Consider the following 21,562-nt stretch of genomic DNA (forward strand, 5'->3'; position numbering starts at 1 on the left):
TGCATTTCAATACTGTACTTTTGATACGGTTTGAATACAGCTTCAGTTCTATCCATGGTGGTGATTAGATTACCTGACTGGAAAATTGCAAAATTAACTGAAAGGTGAGCAGCTGAAACATAGACTAGAGATTGTGGCGGGGAAGCACACCATGCTGTTAATTCCATTCTCTATGTAGAAGAAAAACTATGCTTTAAAAAATATCATTACAGTATCATTGGACATGATTTTTTTAATTTAAAATGAGTAGAAAAGTTGATACAAGATCCTAAAAAACAAAGGAGCTCAGCCTCAGTGCAGGAGCCCTATTTTTTTCCCCCAAAAAGCTGGTCCTCTGTCTGCCATTGCCAATTAAGTAAGAGTTTTAATAAATGTCAATAGTGCAGATTGCTAGGTTGAACAAATGAAAATGTATCATTCCTTCTAACGTAAAGTGGCTCATAGCTCATCATAAACTTCATTTGGATCAACCATCACAGTGCACTGACAATAAAACCCTTTGGAAAATCTTTTTATGGACAATTACCATTTGTCTGAGATGGTTTTAGTTTCTCTCCATACAAAACAATACTCTTCTTCTTTATTTTATTTTTTCCCTTGACATGTTCAAAGCAATTTTTCCCAAACTACAAATGTTTAAGGATCACAAGAGAGTAAAAACATTGAGAAGGCCCGTGTTATGTTTTTGTATGTGTAAGTCAGGCCACACTGAAGTCCTTTAGAGTGTTGTGCACTCACACACACACACGTACACAAACTTCTCAGTACCAAATTGGACATACAGGGTTTCCTTTTCTGTTAGCATAATGTTATATGCCACATGTAACAATGATGTGACTAGAAACTCAGAAAATAGTTAATAGAGAAAATTTTATTTATCTGTATTTATTATTTCTGTGAATACCTTGGATAAAGATAATTTTTTCAGATTTTAGAAGTTTAGTTAGTATTTTTAATCATCTAGATGCATTACATTACAAAGACTTGGGGGACATACATCATTTGCCTTCATAACCCTCATGCCTAGGGCAGAGCCTGAGAAATAGTCAACGCACAAGAAAAGTTTTGTGAATGAATAAATGATCATGGCAGCTTAGTTTACTGTTGTTGCACCATGTGGATGGCACTGAGATAACTCTTTGAAAAGTGAGATAAATGAGAAAGCTAGTTGAATTTCCATGGCAGTAAATTTCTAGAGACGATTCCAAGGCCTATTATATCTGTTGACTTAACTGCCTTGTGTGATGATGATGGGAGCAGTAGGATGATATAGGTTAATCAAAACCTCAGAAAAGCACGACTTTCCACGAGGGCCCACATGCTTCTGCAACACCAGTAAATTGGAAACAATGAATGGAGGCTTAGGCATTTTTCTCTCCTGTACAGCCATCACTTATCTTGTCAGTTCCCTGCTGCTGCTTTCACACACATGGAGATGTATGTTTAATAAGCAATAGGTGGAGATCTTTAAAGGAATGCTCTTCAATCACAATGCTGTTAAAGATCTAATCATGTAAATGGCCAAAAAAAAAAAAAAAAAAAGCACATACGCATTTCTCTTATTAGGTTTTGCTAGCCAGTGACAAATTGCCATATATAGAAAACAAGCTACAGAGAGGCAGGTATTGTCATTTTTATTTGCTTTGAGCGAATTTAGTATGCACTGATTTAAAAGCTTTAGATAATTTACTCTCAGGGGGAAAAAAATCACACATCCATTTTAGGTGTCTACCACTCTGTGAAAAATCTCTCATTTCCCCCTATTGTTCTTCTCTTTTTCTGAAATAACAATATGTAACAAGGAGTTGGGGGAAGTAATTATGCAAAAGATCCTATTCATTTTCACTTTAATGCTTTTAGCAGTGAAGAACTGGTATTACCTTGGATTCAGAGTAGATGAAGTACATTCTCTTGTTGATACAAAAACCATGCAGCTACAATAGAAAGCATGATAAAGAGTCTTGATGCATATGTGCAGAAAATACCTGCAAATCTGAACCACTTGTGACTGGCAGCCTTCCTAGCTGTTCTCGGGCCTAGTTTCCTCCCATGTAAAACAGAGAGAATATTTACCTGGCACATTGATTGTGGGAAATGAAATAATATATTTAAGCACCTAATTTGTACTCTTATTAAAAAAATATTTGTTTTTATCTCCATCACACCTAGCTGATGATCAGAGGGCTAGAGCAGTCTTTGAAATGAAACCTGAAAAATCTATAGTAGATAATGAAGAATTTAGAGTAACAAATTTCATAGTTTAAAAAAATCTTGGCACATGCGTTTCTTCTCCTTGGATTGGATTGAAGTCCTCATTTGATATTATTTCAGAGTGTTTTCCCCTTTTCTGTGTTATAACTTTTTGCTGTTTGGTGATTGTATTTGTGAGGGAGGGGCTGGTGTGTTTTACTCTTTCTCATAAAAAGTTACATGATATTTTGTTTATAATTTTGTACATTGGGAACCAAAATCTTTTCTTCGAGTCATCTGCTTCAGATATTTTCTGTTTAGTATAGATAGGTGATGTTTTTAAAATATTTTTAAAGAATAATATGTACTGTGAAACTGAGTATAAGATAGAGCATAAGAAATTAATATATATTGGAGTTCCCATTGTGGCACAGTGGAAACAAATCCAACTGGGAACCGTGAGGTTGTAGGTTTACTCCCAGGCTGTGCTTATGGATCCAGCGTTGCCATGAGCTATGGTGTAGGTTGCAGACAAGGCTCAGATTTGGCATTGCTCTGGCTGTGGTGTAGGCTGACAGCTGTAGCTCCGATTAGACCCTAGCCTGGGAACCTCCATATGCCATGGGTGTGGCCCCAAAAAGCCAAAAAAAAAAAATTAATATATATATGGAGTAGAGCATAACGAATACATATGACCAATCTCATCTTCTAATATTTTTATGTTTATGAAAGTAATCTCAGGGGTCTGTAATAGTTCCCACTCTTAGTTGCAGAAGAGGCTCTATAGTGCAAACATTACTCAGGTGGGAGGTAGGAATAGGCCTTATTAAGAGAAACTGCTTACCTGATTTACTCTCTCTAATTTCAAATTGTATATCCACTGCTCAGTTGGGTCTCCGTGGTTCAAATGTTGATTTAAAAAGTTTTGAAATGGTTTGTTGGCTCAGACGTTATTAAGTGTAAGGAAAAAAAACAAACAAACATAAACTTGGACTAAACCTGTACCACAGGATAAGAATCACATAAACATTGTATGCAGTTAAACATGAAAGACGTCTATTAATTTCAGTGCCTCTTCATAAGGAATTAATTCATTAGATTTTCAATGCAATGTCACTTTTTATTTCTATTTTGGGGCATTGTTACTTCTGTTTATATTCACTACGAGTCAGTCTTTTTTTCCGGATGTTTTGTTATTTGTTTGATTGCTTTGATTTTACCTAGTACAAAAATGTTTAGTCTCTCTGTCCATAAATTGTTCAAAGTTTGCATTTAAGTGAAAGGTCTTCATTAACCATATTTTGGTGCAAAATTATGCAAAATTTACTGCTATATGCTTTCTGGTAACTCCTCAAAACTTTTCAGAGTATTGATTTCTAAAACAGATGGATATATCTGTGTGGTACTTAAATGTGTGTGGCACCCTAGCATCAAAGAATGATTAATAAAGGGTTTTAGTGCCCAAAAACATCTAAATCTGAGCTTAGCTCTGACATTTACTTATCTCATAACTTTGGCAGATTACTCAACTACTCGTTTTTTAAAAATCTATTAAATAGGAATAATAAGAATATCACCTTATGGTGCCATTGTGAGGACTGAATGAGATAATGTGCATCAATCACTGACCACAGTTCTGGGAAAATAATAAATTTTGCATCAACATGAACTGTCGTTTATATTATAGCAATTTTCTAAACTCTGACACAAGGAAGCTATAGTTGTGGTTAGAAAAACACCTGCTGTATTTTTTTTTAAGGGGGAGGACTGGAGGGTGTTCCCCAAAAGACTTTGAGTTGTAATTATTTCTATCATTGCATAGATCTACACATTTTTTTTTTTTGACAACCTTTCAAATCCACTTTTATTTTCCTTTTTCTTCTTCACATACAGAACTCCACACACTGCTTTTCTTGTAGGTATAAAGTCATTTGATGTTGGTCAGGTGCCATTTTATCCCCTAAAACTTTGCTGGCATCAAAATATGACAGTTAACCAGTGTTAAATCTGTAAAATATTTACATGGCACAGCACATGAAGCTTTAGACACTTGGCAATCAAACCACATAAAAATTGGATTAAGACCCCCATTCTACATGTTCAGAATCAGGTGTTCACAGTACCCATTTGATGACTGTACATAGTTCAAAACGCAGCAGAGGCAACGGGCAGTTACTTCAGAGGACACTGAACACTATGGTCTGGAAGCACATTGCGATGTTACCCCAGTGTCATGTACCACTCCACCTTCTCCAAGGTGGTCTCCATTCTGGAATGGCAGGTCCAGCTGATACAAAATGAAGACAGACAAGACAACATTTACTCTGTGGAGATATCCTAACTCTTACTATGCATGCACGGTGATTTTGAAAGCAACTCATCCTAAAAACTTGTCATGATCATCCTGGTTTTTTAGGTTGCGTGATCCATCAATCTTGCACTCAACTGTTACTTCGTTCATGCCATTGCCAGCATCAAAGGTGAGGCAGATGGCAACTAATGGCTGCAGATAGTTCCTATGCAGTTTTTTTCCATAATATGGAAAATATTTTACATCTGTCTTTCCATTGGGAGGATAAGTTGATAGAACTGCTGTGCTTTCACCCTTCAAAATACATTCTATCCTTGGTTCTCCTTGAGGCTTTAATCCAATTACTCTGTTCATTTTCACAAGAATACAAGGGTTTCCTCTGGAGTAGCCAAACTGGGGATCAATCACAACACTGCATGTTTCAAGTAAGTGAGGAAGAAACCGACATGCATCATAATCTGGTCCCTTCTGTTCAAAAAAATGTTCCATAGGGACAATCTGTGAGATTCTTCTGTTCTTCTAAGTCATATGGCTTTAGAAATTTCTTAAGGTCATCAATGTACCCTTTATAGGACTCTGGATCAGACACAACGAATAATCCAACACTTACACTGGTTTTGGAAAAACCGTTAAGTCCTGGACTAGAAATCTGGTCACGATATTTTGGAACCTCATGGTTCAGGGTCTGAAGCATACATATCCCACACTGTGAATGCAAAGAGTGCAGCCAGGAACACATAAAAGACTAGGTAGAAAAGCGAGATCAAACCCCAGCTCTTGACAGAGCGCCCCAGGAACTCTCCAGTGGTCGGGGTAAAAGAGCTTCCATTCAGCCATGCTCTGGTTGAAGGATTTCTTCTCTTTCTTCATCATGGTGTTTGCCGATGATGAGGGAAGCAGCAAGGAGCATGGAGGTGCTTCTCGGCTGGAGCGGCGCAGCCCAGCAAGGGCAGCGGAAGGCAGGACTGCCGGCCGAGGAAAACTCCTCACTACCGTGAGTGCTCAAGCTGACTGCCGATCCACACATTCATTTGATACTTCTTACATTAGAGTATTAAAAATCTTTATTACTATATGGTTTTACTCTGACCATTTTAAGCCCCAAATCATAGGGATTCTAACTTTAGTATGAAAGAGAGAGCTTTAAAATTTTTTAATTCAAATGGTGCTTAGCTTCTGGAGTTAGATTTGTGAATATTTTATAATGTATTTTATTAAATATATCAATATCATCTTTACTATATCTTTTTGGTCCGAATGAAACAACTGATTAAAAGGATTAGTTCGGGGAACTAACACACTCTAAATGGGGATAGCAATATCTTTGCTTATCGTGGCATGAATTTTCATGACATATCTTAGAATTATCTATTGCCCACTCCCAATTTGAGATTATTGTATTGGATATTCCTAATTTTAGAAATAATGGAATTTCTTGGTAGAAGGGTGGCAGATATTTTGTACACAAAGTAATTACAGAAAAAAATAAAAGGTAATAGACTGAAATCCTTAGATTGTTTTGAGATTACTTTTCAATCATTTTTATTTCGATAAAGAGAGCTTGAAAGGTTTACAAAAGCAAATGTTCTATAGTCATTATTTTTTCATTAACCACTTAATTTCTGTTTGCCTTTCTGATGCCTATTACTGAGAACATGAATAAAATTTGTCATTTAAATAAACCAGGTGCACATGGATTTCAGTTCTCTTCCTATTATACATTACAGCAGCCAAGTAGTTAAGCATTTTACAAAAAGAAACATGAGAAATTGTAAATATTGTTTGCAAACTGTAATGAGCTTGCAATGAAATCTCTAGCTAAACACGACATTCCAATTATCTCCAAAACTGCGCTAGTGCATTATTATCATTGAAAGTGATATTCATAAGGAGTGTAATGCCGTCTCTATGATTCTACATATGAACCTAAATTAGTTGGTATCTACTTATGAATATACACTTTATTTATATTGTGCTATGGAGCCAACCACATGTCCGGGAGATCTCGTAGAAATACATTACACCTGTTCTTACTAATTAATTCACCTTGCAACATTCACAGTGGTTGAGGATATTGGCAACAAGGTATGTGATTGCTATTTAGTATCAGGTTTATAACACATGAATAAATAAACACAAGCTAAAGTAAGTGTCATATCCTTAGTAAACATTTCCAAATATTACATAGAAGTGTTTATATAAATATCAGAATTGATAGAAATGATAGGACTGTGATTTTAGATTCATGATTCCTCTGCTTAAAAACATCAAGCATGTGCTCTTTAAGACTGATGCTTGATTTTTTATGTTAATTCTATTTTATATTTAATACAGTAAAAAATTTAATATTTTATATTACCCTATAGGCATTAGGAATACAAGATGGTGGTAATTTTCTCTATCAGAGAAGGAAATTTAAATACATTGCAATTATTTAATAAATGTTTATTGAATATCAACTATGTCACAGAATCTGAAGTAGGTGCTGAGGGCTGAACAGAGACAAAGATTGATACAAATCTGTTAACATGGAACAGTAATCCATATAGAATGATAGAAAGTATGAGTGCTGTGGACAAACTTTTATCAGAGAAGGTAAAAAGGTTAGACATATAAATACAAATATCACGGAAAAATTAGGTGACACTTAACCAAAGATTTTAAAGGAGCACAAGAGAAAAGTATGCATATATCTAAAGGAAGATTCCAGATACATGGAACTGCAAGTTCCTGAGGCGGGGGAATTCCTGAAAGCAAGGAGCTAGTGAGGCTGGAACAGAGTGGGAAAGAATATGGTATGGAAAAGTGGTAGGGTAACAAGAGACAGGCTATTGTTGACCATTGAAAGGACTTTACCTTTTCCTCTGAGTGTGATGGTTTGCTAGAGCTACTGTAGTGAAATACTACAGACCAGATGATTTAAACAACAAGCATTGGTTTTCTGATATTCTGGAGGCTAGAATTCCAAGATCCATTTGTCATCAGGGTTGGTTTCTAGTGAGAGCCCTCTTCCTGCCTTCTTGCTGTGTGCTCACATTGCCTTTCCTCTGTGCACAATATTTCTGTACCTCTTTCTAGACAGAGCTCTTCCTCTTCTTACAAGAACACCAGTTCTATCAGATTACAGCCCCGCCCTTTGACCTCACTTAACCATATCTCCTTATCTCCAAGTAGTTACATTAGAGGTTAAGTCTTCAAACATACACATTTTGTGGGGACAGAATTCAGTGCATAACCTCCTGCCCTCTATTCCACCCCCAAATTCATATCCTTCTCACATGTGAAATACATTCATCCATCCCAACTTCCTGAATATCTGAACCCATTTCAGCATCAATTCCGAGTCTAAAGTCTCATCTAAATATCATCTGAATCCAGCATAGGTGGAACTCCACAGATATGAACCAAAATTCCTCTTCAGCTGTGAACTTGTGAAACCAGATAAGTAATACATTTTCAAAATACAATGGTGAGACAGGCATAAGCATTCCCATTCCAAAAGAATCCAGAAGAAATCAGAGGGAAGAAAGGAGTGACAGGTATCAAGCATATCTACAAATGAGTTAGGAAAATCTAGTGTATTTTAAGCCTTGAGAATGATCCTCTGGATGCTCTTCCCTCTGGTTCCAGTGGGATGGCAACATGACCCACACAGCCCTAGACTTCTCCCTTGTCCCCTTTGAGATGGCCTAATGGCCTGGCTGATTCTGCAAAAGGTGGCCTCACACTCTGAAAAAAAGGAGGAAGAACCTTGCTCTCTGGACCTGTATGCTGTGGGTGTTCCCTCAAGAACAGATTGTCTCAGTTTTTTTCAAGATAGGTAGACAAATTTTTCCAAATCTTTTAATTTCAGGTTCCTTTTTTGCTTAACATGTCTCTTTCAGTTCATCTCTAGCTTCTGACATTTTACTCTAAGTAGTAAGGAGAACTTAGGTGCACCCTCAACACTTTGCTTTGAAATCTCCTCTGATATATATTCAGTTTCTTAGCTTGCATATGCTTCCTTTCACAAGGCAATAGATGACTATTCAGCCTTGTCCTTTGCCCCTGGATAGCCTCTCCTCCAGTTTCCAGCAACATGTTCCTCATTTCCATCTGAGACCATTCCAGAAGTGTCCTTAATGTTCACATTCCCACTAGCATCCTCTTTATGATGATGTATGTATATTCTCTGAGATGATGATATACATATATTCTCTGAGATGATAGAAACTTTCTAAATAGCTCTTCTTTCTTTCTGAGCTCTCATTAGAATCACCTTTAGCGCTGTGTTTCAACCAGTAATATGACAGTGCACCACAAATAGAAAACATTTGGAATGTTTAGAGCAGAATAGCAATGCCATCTAATTTATTTTATTAGGATTATTCTGGGCAGCTACATTGAGAATTGAGTGTAGGGGACAAGAATGGCAGCAGGAAGAGCAGTCAGGAGGCTCTCAAGGTAAAATCAGATTTGTTGATATTGGATGTGGAGAATGAGAGAATCTAAGGTGTGCTCAAGGACTTTGGTTTGAGCAAATAGGAAGCACCAGTATCATTAACTGAGATGAGGAAAGCTGATGGTACAGAATGTGTGGTCAAGACAATAAGAGTTCTCATTAGATACATTCAGGTTGAGTGTATGTTAGCCACTCCAGTGAAGATGATGAGCGGGAAGTTATGTCTGTGTCTGCAATTAAACTCTGGAGAGTTGTGTCCATAATCTAGGGAAGGGTGCCTGCTTTTGATGTGGTAACTAAAACCACAAAATTTTGTGGTTTCACTGAAGGAGAAATGTAGATACAAAAGAGGTTCAAGGATTCACCCCTGAGATGCTCTAACATCTCTAACATCATGAGGCCAGTGAGACAAGAAAGACCAGCAGAGCTGAGAGACCAGTGAATGAGAAAACCAAGAGAGCATGATATCCTGGGAAAAAAGTGAGGAAAGGGTTTTAAGAGAGGGACAATGAGCAACTGTCAGAGGTTGAATAATAGGTCATGTAAAATGAAGCATCAGGACTGACCGGAGGATTAAGCAATATCTGGATTGTTGTGGGTAATGACAGAGAAGGTATTGCAGAGGAATGGTGGTGCTGAGAGTTTAATTAGAGTGAAATCAAGAAGGAAGAATATTAAGGCAGCTGCCTTGTATAATAGACTCATTATATTATATACTCATATCCATGAATATAGACACAATTTTGAGGAGTTTTACTGTAGAAGGGGTGCAGTATTTGGAGGGGGAAGGGTGCTCAAGATTTTTTTTTTTTTTTTTTTTTTTTTTGCTTTTTGGGGCCATACCTGCAGCAGATGGAAGTTCGCAGGCTAGGGTTTGAATTGAATTAGAGCTGCAGCCGTGGGCCTATGCCACAGCCATAGCAATGCGGGATCCAAACCATGTCTGCGACCTCCACCACATCTCGTGGCAACATGAGAGCCTTAACCCGCTTAGCAAAGCCAGTGATTGAAACCACATCCTCATGGATACTAGTTGAATCACGCTGACACCACGATGGAAATTCCCTTTAAAAAAAAAAGTGCATAAATTTCAACCCATGTCATGGAAATGATCCAATAAAGGTGAAATACAGGCTGAGGTAGGAGAGGACAGGAGGATTACTTAATGACTCCCTTGAGTAGTTGGAGAGAATGGGCTTAGTACTCAGTGGAGGGCTGGGCCTGCACAGGGACAGAGGAACACCTCTGTCAACAGGGAGGAAGGCAGAGCATAAGGACACAGAGGACTATACATGGGATGAAAGCAACTAATGTTAACTGCAAGTCATAGTATGAGGATATGAGAGTGTGTTGTGGTACTACAAAATACCACTCATCCTGCCTGTGTTTAAAAATGTAAATCAATGCAAGACCTTTTCTCCTACCCTCAAGAGGTACACAGTCTACAAGTGAGGTTATAGATGTAATAAGACCCACTGGTAGATGTCTGTGCTTCCATCCCTGTCATGAGTGTATCCACGGCTAAGCTCATGAAGGATGATGTTGGAAAGTGCCGAGACCAGCTCAGCAGGATGGGGCTGAAGAACGGGTGCTGTGAAACTTAAAGAAAAAAGTTAACATAAAACAAGACACAGAGACATTTATCTTAAGTAAAAGTGGGAACTGGGGGACTCAAGGTCTCAGGGACCAAGAGCACCACCTTAAGAAACCACACAGCTTTTATTGTGTTTTTTAGGATTACATCAAGTAAAAAGGGGTTGTAGGTGAAGGATATAGGTTTTTTTTAAGTTATTTTAAAAGTCACATAGCTGGTTGCTGATTAAGCTTTTACTCTGACCTTTAAGCATTTAACGATCATTAGCATTTGAGGAAGTTTGGTGTCAGCTATCTATGCATAGCATCTAGAGAATCACCATTGTGCTTCTGCAGACAGGCCTATCTGCAGCAACCCTGCGTGCCTAGGTTTGCACCTGGGTTCTCCTTACTAATGCATATCCTGCTAAGGGCCCCTCATAAACCCCTTGGGACCATGGGGCTCCTCTTTTATTCTTAAGGGGACGTATCATGCTGTGCAAATGGCATGCCAGTCTGCACAGGTCCAGCATGCCTAGACCAATGCATTAAGTCCTCATTCAGCTGACCCTATGAATAACTTATGCCTTTAGGTCTTTGTTCTTAAGTCATTCACCAGCACTGCGACTGTTTTTCAAGCAGGAAGATGGGGTAAAGTAAAGCAGGACAAGAGTTTTCAGCAAAGAGGCTAAGAAAATACTGTAGAAACATGTCTCACGACAGGAAAGGATTATGAGGGCAGGCGGGGTACCAATATGCTTCTCTTGCTCTGTGAGCTGCTGAGGTTTCTCTGTGCAATACGCTTTTCTTCTCTTCAGGGTCTGTTTTATAAATCTCTTTTGTTTCCTTTTCTGCCTATATAACCTTGGAGACAACAATTATGTTTGAGTCAGATCAGCTCAGTTTGAATCCTAGATTCCCAGACTGCTAAATGATTTGAGCAAGTTAATGAACTTGCCTCCATCTTCCCATCAGCAGAATGAAAATAATAATGTCTCACATAAATATTGTGAGAGTGGAATTCTTTAATATGCAGAAGTGTTTAGAAGTGTGTCTGGCACATAGTGAATGTGCAATCAATATTACTTATCATACATCCTATTCTTTTATGTTATTTTATTTTGTATTTTCCACCCAGTGTCTTAGCTTTCTTTATCATCTTTCTTTTTTATAATCTTTTTTCCTTACACTTTAATAGGAGTTGATTTTTAAAAAATTACCTTTTTGCATCTTTATTTCTCATTTAAGATGATTCCTCACCATGAATTTTCTCTTAAAAAAATAACAATTTTTTTTTCTTGTTTTTGTTTTTTTTTTCAGTTTCTGTTTATTTTTGGGCTATAGGCACTATCTGCTTTACCAAGTCCGATTCTGCCTTCTAAATGGGCTGGACTTTATTGGCAATATCAAAAATACACTCGTAGCTTCAAGGGGCTGGCTTCTCTTCAGCTCTCACTCCCACCCAGCTGTGCTCTGTTTTCTTTATATGGAGAGAGAGCTCCTGGGTCTGGAAGTTAAGAATATTTGGCTTTTTGTGTCCTTTAATATTGGCCTTCGATTGACCAATGTTAAAGACACAAGTTTCTTTCTTTTTTTTTTTTTTTTGTGACAAGGAATGATATGTAATGAAAGACTGCATGGAGATATTATAACACTCTATAATTGGATACTACAGAAATTCAGGTTAAACACAATAAAGTCCTGTTTATTTTTTCTAAAGCAATTTCATAAAGTTGACCAGCACAAATAGAAAATTTATGACCAAGTTTATGGCTCAGACTACCTGATCACAGAAGAGGAGTCAGTGCCCAGAGAGTGTTACTAGAAGGAAATAAAAACAAATAAATTGAGAAAAATGTAAATATTATTCAGAATCATTTTAAAATAAAAAAAAAAAAAAAAACAGAACATGACTGCTGAAGCTATTCAATGCAAGTATACAATTCATGCCAGGTAATGTTCTGTACATATATTATCTCATGTATTCTTTTTTTTTTCTTTTTGGGGCAGCACATGCAGCATATAGAAGTTCCCAGGCTAGGGGTCAAATTGGAGTTGGCAGTTGCCAGTCTACACCACAGCCATAGCAACACCAGATCTGAGCCTCGTCCACAACCTACACCACAGCTCACTGCAACGCCAGAGCCTTTAGCCTGCTGAGCAGGGCTGGGGATCAAACCTGAATCCTCGGAGTTCCCGTCATGGCTCAGAGGTTAACAAATCTGACTAGGTACCATGAGGTTGCAGGTTCAATCCCTGGCCTTGCTCAGTGGGTTAAGGATCTGGCATTGCCATGAGCTGTGGTGAGGGTCGCAGACATGGCTCAGATCCCGCGTTGCTGTGGCTCTGGCCTAGCCTGGCAGCTACAGCTCCAATTAGATCCCTAGCCTGGGAACCTCCAAATGCCACAGAGCGGCCCTAGAAAAGGCAAAAAGACAAAAACAAAAAAACAAAAAACAAGCCTGAATCCTCATGGATACTAGTTGGGTTCGTTACCACTGAGCCACTGCAGGAACTCCCTTATCTCTTGTATTCTTCCAAAGCAAAACAAAACAAAAGTAATGTGTAGATTCTATAGTTATCCCTATTTTACAAGAAGAAACTGAGGATATATCGTTTGTGTAATGTCAAAAAGATAGTGAACAACAGGTTTCAAGGCAGCCTAACTCCAGAGTCCATAACCTTAAACTGCATATGGGACATCTTAAGTTCGAATCTTAATTAGCATGACTCCCTGGCTTCGATCCTTGTGTAGCCAGTAACATTTTTGGTATACCAAACACTGAAGGAGACCCAGTCTTGCCTCTTAGTATCTGTGTGTTTTGAGATTTATAATTGATAATTATTTTCAGATTTAAATAGTTAATCATTAGGTCAATAATTCCTAATTCACATCATGACTGTATGAAATAAATGAGGTAATGGATAAGAAGTGCAAGCAGAGTTTCACTAAATATCCAATCAATATTTTCCTCTTTTCCTTGAGTATCCCATCTATCTTTCTACAAACAATGATGGCTTGTCTGAAGTCCGTTTTCCTTGTTAGTGATACAAATCCTTTCTTCCACCATCTGACAAATATTTCATGAATACCAATAATTTAAGTACCTTTTGTAAAATGACACTCTTTGGTCCCTAATAATCTATATCAGGCCCCTCTATAAAACCTATGGCCTTTAAAAATTCTTCTCTCCCCTAAGCAAAAGTGCTCCTCCACTCTTCCAGACTTTATTTGATATCTTATCATTTGGTACTTCCTCCCCTTGTGATGTCCCTTTGTACTTTCATGGTCCCTGGCTCACTAGGAGATGATGGGGGAGTATGACATCTGCCTAGTTTAAATGAGCACAGTGCCTTATGCAAGTTAGGTTTTTACCAACTTGCCAATATTTACAATCAACAAAATATTTTTTACCCTGGAATGCATTTTGAAAAATTCTTCCAACTCATTATATGCCATTTTTCACTATGTTGAAACAACCAACTTCGTCATCCCAGGTTATACTGCATCCAGATATTTCAAAACTCTCCTCTGGCTTTTAATCTCACTTCTTTTTCTAGATTGTTTAAATATGATGCAAAGTACAAAATCAAAATTGTTTTTGGATGAGTTGAAAAAGAGCAGTAACTTTAACTATCATGACCTTTAAAGTTAAAGAGGAAGAAAAAAAAAACCCAAAAAACATGGTTGATAAGAATACTATATGTGGGCAGAGCATCCTCTTTGCAAAAGTACCCTCCATATCTCCCAAAAAGTGTAAATAATAGGACTCTAAAGCACCAGCTGAAATATGGGCTAGGCTCAGAAATGCCTCCTGAGGCAAGGGTGGGGAACACACAGAAGACATCTATTCCCATGCGTAGAAAATTGTATGAGTGTGTGTGGTGACCTGGGGCAGAAGATTGGATGGGAGTTTGAGCTCGTCATATGCAACTGAAATTTAGAACTGTAATAATATGTAGTCAGGAAAGCAAGGTTAACATCTTCATTGCTGCAAAAGCTATATTTTCATAATCAAAAGTTGACTTGTCTGAGGCCTATGTGTGCATTCCATTTATTTGGGACTGACTGAGACTTTTGAAATGATTCCCAAAAGTGCTCTGGTCGAAATTATAGCTCTTCTTTCTTTCACATTACACTATTAAATGGAATACTGCTTCCTTCCTAAAGGATGTAGACTTCCACTTTCCCAATAGTTTTGGGAAATTATGTCTTCTTCTTGTTTTTTTTAGGGTTGCACCCATGGCATATGTAAGTTCCCAGGCTAGGGGTTGAATAGGAGCTGTGGCTGCCAGCCTACACCACAGCCACAGCAGTGTGGAATCTGGGCCGCATCTGCGAACTACACCACAGCTCATGGCAACACCAGATCCTTAACCCACTGAGTTAGGCCAGGGATGGAACCTGCATCCTCATGGATGCTAGTCAGATTCTTTTTCTCTGAGCCACAATGGGAACTCCCCAGGGAAATTTTATCTTTTTTAATACTCCTTATGCCTCAATCCATTGGCCTGATGTTTGCTGCCACACACCATAGAATTTACTGAAAATGAGGCCAACATAAAAGCTAAGTTTTTTCATTGATGTTTGTTTTTTTATATATAAATACATATTAGGTATATAAATATATATATATTTGCTTCAGTTTTAACTATTTCAATTTTATCATAACATCTGTGATTCCATTGGGTCAAATACCTTTTCCATTTGATATCTAGAAATTTTTTATTAAAACCATGTGATAATTTATTGTGTAATTGCTGCACATCACATTCATAATCAGTTGAGAAAAAGGAGAAATGTAAAGAGAAAGAGACAGAGAAAATGAATAAATCATACGAAAAAACAATAAGCCAGAAATTATAAAAGAAATAAATAAGACAAAGAAAAGGATAAGATAAAGAAAAGGAAAGAAAGGAAGGTTAGTCTGAACACATACGGAAAGATGGGAGAGCATAAAGGAGAAATACACCATTTGTGAGGCGATTATGAGACTGGCAATTTATGAATGTTTTGCTTCATTTTATATAGATTTAATATTTATTAGGAACAACAGTTAATAATTATGTTTTTGTTTCATTTACACTAGAACAGTATTTATTAGTAATAACAGCTAATAACCTACATAGCATTTACTTCCCCAAACTTACTTCATTCAAGCATCAAATCTCACTTAACAGGTTCATAACCACCTCATGAAATAAGAACCCATTTAATCTACATTTGCTTTAAATTTTTATTTTTTTTTGGTAATTTGAAAATATAGTTTAAAATATATCAGCACCAATATACCAATACACTAATTTAACCATTTGATTATATTGTGTCACTTCACTTATAAAATGGCAATAATATTTAAAGCTAAATATTTACAGCTTCTCTTTCCCTTCCGTAACTCCTGGCTGTACCTGTTCTTAGTATGTATCCTTCCTATACATGATTTTATAATTTTATTATCTCTATTTAACCATAATAATTTACAGAATGTTTTGTGCATTTTCAGGATTTTTGTAAATAATATCTATCATAATTTCATACTGCATAATTTTTTTCCCAACTGGCTTTTTTTCCCATTGAATATTTATTACTTTTGAAATGTATGAGATCAATAAATATAAGGTTTACATTAAGGCTTTTTAGAGCAGTTTCAGGGTCATAGCAAAATTGAAAGGAAGGTACAGAGATTCTCCATATATCTCCCTTGCATGTTTGTAGCCTCCTCCATAACCAGCATCTCCCAACAGAGTAGTACATTTATCACAACTGATGAACATACATTCACACATCATATTCAGTCAAAGTCCATGGTTGCCATTACGGTTCACTCAGTGTTGTTTGGTCTATGGGTTTGGAAAAACGTATAATGGCCTATATACATCATTATAATATCAGAATATTTTCACTGTCCCCAAATCCTCTGTGCTCTGCCTAGTCTTCCCTCTTCCAACCCTCTTAACTCGTGGTGAAGTTTTATCTCTTTACTGTCTCCATATTTCTGTCTTTTCTAAAGTATTATATAGGAGAACTCACAATGTGTAGCCTTTTCAGATTTGCTTCTTTCACTTAGTAATATGCATTTAAGTGTCCTCCAGGTCTTTTTGTGGCTTGATAGCTCATTTCTTTTAAGCACTAAATAATACTTCCATTATCTGGAAGTACTACAGTTTATTTATCCGTTTACCTCCTGAAGAACGCTTTGGTTGCTTCCAAGTTTTGGTGATTATGAATCAAGCTACTGTAAACATTCAGGTGCGGGTTTTGTATGGACCTATTCTTCTACTCCTTTGGGTAAATATCAAGGAGCACAACTGACAAATTCTGAGTATGTTTAGTTTCAGAAAAAAAAAAAAAATACCAACTACCTTCCATAATGGCTGCATCATTTTGCATTTCCATCAGCAACGTATGAAAATTCCTTTTGCTTCATATATTCTCTAGTATTTGATGTTGTCAGTGATCCAGATTTTGACCATTCTAATAGGTATGTAATGATACTTTATTATCATTTTAATTTGCATTTCCCTGATATATAATGACATACAATGTGGGACATCTTTTCATATCCTTATTTACTATCTTTATAACTTCTTTGGTGAGGTGTCTGTTAAAGTCTTTGGCCCATTTTTTAAACTGGATTGCTTATTTTATTATTGTTGAGTTTTAAGAATTCTTTGTATATTTTGTATAACATTCTTTTATCAGATATATGATTTGTAAATATTTTCTTGCAGTCTGTGTCAGGTATTCCGGTTCTCTTGACATATATTTTTCAAGGCAGACATTTTTAATTTTAAGAAAGTCCAGTTTATCAATTGTTTCCTTCATGGATCATGCCTTTGTTGTTGTATCTAAAAAGTCATTGCCATAACCAAGGTCACGTAGGTTTTCTCTTTTGTTATCTTCTAGGGCTTTTATTGTTTTACATTTTACAATTAGGTTTACAAATGCTTTGAATTAATTTTTGTGAAGTGTGTAAGGTCTTTGTTTAGATTCATTTTTTGCCTGCTGCTTTCCAGTTATTCTAGCATAATTTTTTTTAGTCTGTCTTTGCTCCATTGAATTGCCTTTGCTTCTTTGTCAGAGATCAGTTAAATATATTTATACAGGTCTTCTTCTAGTTATTCTATTCTGTTCAGTCAATCTATTTGCCTATGCTTTCACCACCAGTGGTCTTTTGCACTCAACATATTACTTTTTTTAGAGTTAGTCGATATTGATACACATAAGACTTTATTAAAATATTTTATCTGCAGTTGAGGATACTATTACACAACCTAACAGTTGATAAATCCATGGACATTTAGGGTTTATCCAGGCTTTTGCATTTTCAAATGACATAACCTTTGATACACTTGCTTATGCATATGTGAGATTCTCAGCCATGGATACACAATGACATCGTCTGGGAAGCTATATTATTTTTAGGATTCTGGAATAGAGCCCATGCATTGGAATATTTTAAGAGCACCCCAGGTAATCCTAATGTGCATCCAATTTTGAGAACCAGTACTCTTGTCTAGGTCAGTGCTTCTCAAACTTTAAATACCTATAAATTACCTAGAGACCTCATTAAGTTTCAGCTCTTTGACTAGCACGTCTGTGTGCACCTAAGATTCTGCATTTGCAACAAGCTCCTGGGTAATGAAGAACCATACTTTACAGAAGCTAGGCTCTAGGTTTGTAAATACTTAGAAATGAAACTGTAGAGGTATATGTTCATCTTCAGTTTTAGTAGCTATTTTCAAAATTATTTGTGGATTTATACTGATTTCATCATTGTGTATTTTATTTTCTGACACTCATCATCTTGGAATTTTCTAGTTTTTAAAGCTTACCAATATTATGATTTGAAATTGTTTTATTTTAATTTAAATTTCCCTAGCTATTAATGAATTTATATTTCTTGTCAATTAATTGGCAATTCAAGTTTCCTTTTATGAATTTCCTATTCATATTCTTTATTAGTCTGGTCTTTGTTTTTGTCTCTTTTCTACTCATTGAACTATTAAGGATGTTTGTGTATTCAGGCTACTTATCTTTTGTTTGTTTACATTCACTATAAATATCTCCTACAAATCTGTGGTTTCACTTAAAGTTTTTATGATAGCTCACATATGCATAAATATTTTTAATTGAATGTAGTTACATTTATTGATCATTTTCATTCTCGTGTGTGTTTTATCTCACTCATTTCCAACTTCCATATTATAAAGTTATTCTGTATTTTTTAAACATTTAAATTATTTGATCTTAATATCTAAGCTTTTAATATATGTCCATATTCTGTGCATAATGTGAGGTCAGAATCTACTTTCTCTCTTAATGCATCCATTGTCCTAGCACCATTGGTTAAATGGTATGTTCTTTTATCCTGACCATTCCATTATCATATCCAAAACTACTATGTGTGTTCTGTGCATGTTATATATTTTGTTTGTATCAACTTCATTCTGGTCTGTATTTTTAGTACAGAGTTTTATAATTTGTCCTAAGAGTATGATAGGATAAGTTCCTCTCTTTATTTTTCTTAATCAAGTTTGTCTTGGCTACTTTTTATCCTTTACCCTTCAATATTAACACTAGGTTAATCTTATTGAATTCTGTGTATAAAAGTGGAAATTTTAATGTAATTTGTATCAAATTTGTAGATTTATTTTAGGAAAAGTTAACATCTTTTTTGTAGTCTAACTGAATTCTCATCAATTTTATTGATTTAAATAATCCATAACTTCTTTTGAATATTCTACAAAGACAATTATGTTATCTGTGATCAATGACTCTTTTGGACCTTTGTTTCCAATTCTTACATGTCTGGCTTATTTCCTACACTTACTGAACTGGCTAGGAATTCCAGTACCATGTAAAATAGAAGCAGTAAAAGTGGGCTTCCTTACCTTATTTCAGTTTTAATGAAATATGTTTGCAACATTTCACAATTAAAGATAATGCCCATTATGAATTTTTGATAGATCCTTTTAGTCACATTATTTATAAAAGGAATTTACTATTCCTAGTTTGTAACTTTTTTGCTGTAAATTATAGCATTTTTCTTATATAATTTGTTCTCTATCCCTATTTACATAATCATATATTTCTCCTTCAGTCTGTTTCTGTGGAGTATTAAGTTAATATTAACTGTTGAACAGTATCTTCAGTCTTGTAACAAAGCATCCTTTTAAAAATAACATGGCTATATTTGCTTGGTGGATTGAGTACTATAATTTAAAATGTTCTGTGTTCTAAGTGAAACTACCTTTCTTGTACAGTTCTTGTCCATGTTTAATACCACATGACATCAATTTCATAAAATGAATTAGCAATGTTTTCTTCCTTTTATTTTCATATATAGGCTTATAAGATAATAATCATTTCCTTACATTTTATTTGTTTAATAGTTCTTTGAGTGAGTTATAAAACACAAAGATGAGAGTTCCTTAGATATTGGTAGATCTTTTCTATAAAACTGTCTGGGCATATTATTTATTTATTTATTATACTAATAGCACAGCCCAATCAGTTATTCCTTATAGGCAGGCTACATTCTCTAAAAACTTGTTCCCCTCTATCCTGTATTTCTGTCATATTCAATATGTAATTTCCAATTTTTAAGGCTATGTGCAGGGGGAAATAACATGGAGGATCACCCATGGGAATTTGGGGCAGGGGCAAGCCTAGAAGTGGCACCTATCTCTTCTGCTCACATTGCATTGTTTAAAATTTAGTCATAAGCAACTGCAAAGGATTCTAGGAAACAAAATCTAATCATGTGCTAAGAAGAGGAAATAAATCTGATCAATTAGCAGCCTTGCTACACCCAGAAAGGAACAGATATATGTCTCTACTAAAACAGTTTGCTTTTTCTATTATACATTTTGCTTAATCTTTTTTTTTAAAGAGTACCATTCCATAGCAAGCACACAACTCAGTACCTAAGGTACCATTTGAATGTTACAGCTCTAGCCTGATAGAAACAGTTTGATATTACAGTCATAACACAATTCTGCTGACTCCCTACCAAAAGCACAATATTATATACATAATAAATCTTCTCATCATCTGGTGACTCTGCTGTCATTTGGTACAGGTGTTCTTCAATAAAATAACTGACTAGCAAAAATCAACCATAATCACTGCTGTTTTTGCAATATGTTTGAAAGGCAGGTGGTCACCCCATCTCTGGAGAAAAAGCAATTCAGAAATAAATGTGGAGGGAGTTCCCGTCGTGGCGCAGTGGTTAACGAATCCGACTAGGAACCATGAGGTTGCGGGTTCGGTCCCTGCCCTTGCTCAGTGGGTTAACGATCCGGCATTGCCGTGAGCTGTGATGTAGGTTGCAGACGCGGCTCGGATCCCGCATTGCTGTGGCTCTGGCGTAGGCTGGTGGCTACAGCTCCGATTCGACCCCTAGCCTGGGAACCTCCATATGCCACGGGAGCGGCCCAAGAAATAGCAACAACAACAACAAGACAGAAAACAAACAAACAAACAAACAAACAAAACAAAAAAAAGAAAAGAAATAAATGTGGAGGATTTCTGTTATGGCTCACTGCTAAGGAACCTGACTGGTATCCATGAGGATGCAGGTTCAATCCTTGGCCTCGCCCAGGGGGTTAAGGATCTGCCATTGCTGTGGCTGTGGCACCAGCCAGTGGCTACAGCTCTGATTTGACCCCTAGCCTGGGAACTTCCATATACTATGGTGTGGCCCTAAAAGGACAAAAAAAAGAAAAAGAAAGAAATGTGGAAAAAAAGAGAAACTAGGACAGAAAGTGTTTGAGTTTAGGTGTTTGGTGAAACAGGATGAGAAGGGCTCTTATGTTTTTCATCAACTGAGAAGCATATTTCCGTCTGTTTACACTAACACATTGATCTGGATGCATACAGTGTGACTACTATAATGTACACAAACTCATAAATATTTGCTTAGGTATAAACACTTGATGTAATATTCATATTATCATGGGAAAGACAAATGTAAGATCAATCAGTGGAGTTTTCAGATAGCAGAGAATAGTCTTTTTTTTCCACCTACGAAGGTATCATTCAA

General features: G+C 36.3%; 1 protein-coding gene and 1 pseudogene across 2 annotated transcripts in view; one reads left to right on the forward strand and one right to left on the reverse strand.

The window, feature by feature from the left end:
- Positions 1-21,562, forward strand: part of NEGR1 (neuronal growth regulator 1) — an 872,018-nt gene that overhangs the window by 451,234 nt on the left and 399,222 nt on the right. The gene's annotated exons all lie outside the window — the stretch shown is intronic.
- Positions 4,538-5,374, reverse strand: LOC100515147 (annotated as a pseudogene).

The sequence above is a fragment of the Sus scrofa genome, chromosome 6, assembly GCF_000003025.6.
Source record: "Sus scrofa isolate TJ Tabasco breed Duroc chromosome 6, Sscrofa11.1, whole genome shotgun sequence".
Classification (NCBI taxonomy): Eukaryota; Metazoa; Chordata; class Mammalia; order Artiodactyla; family Suidae; genus Sus; species Sus scrofa.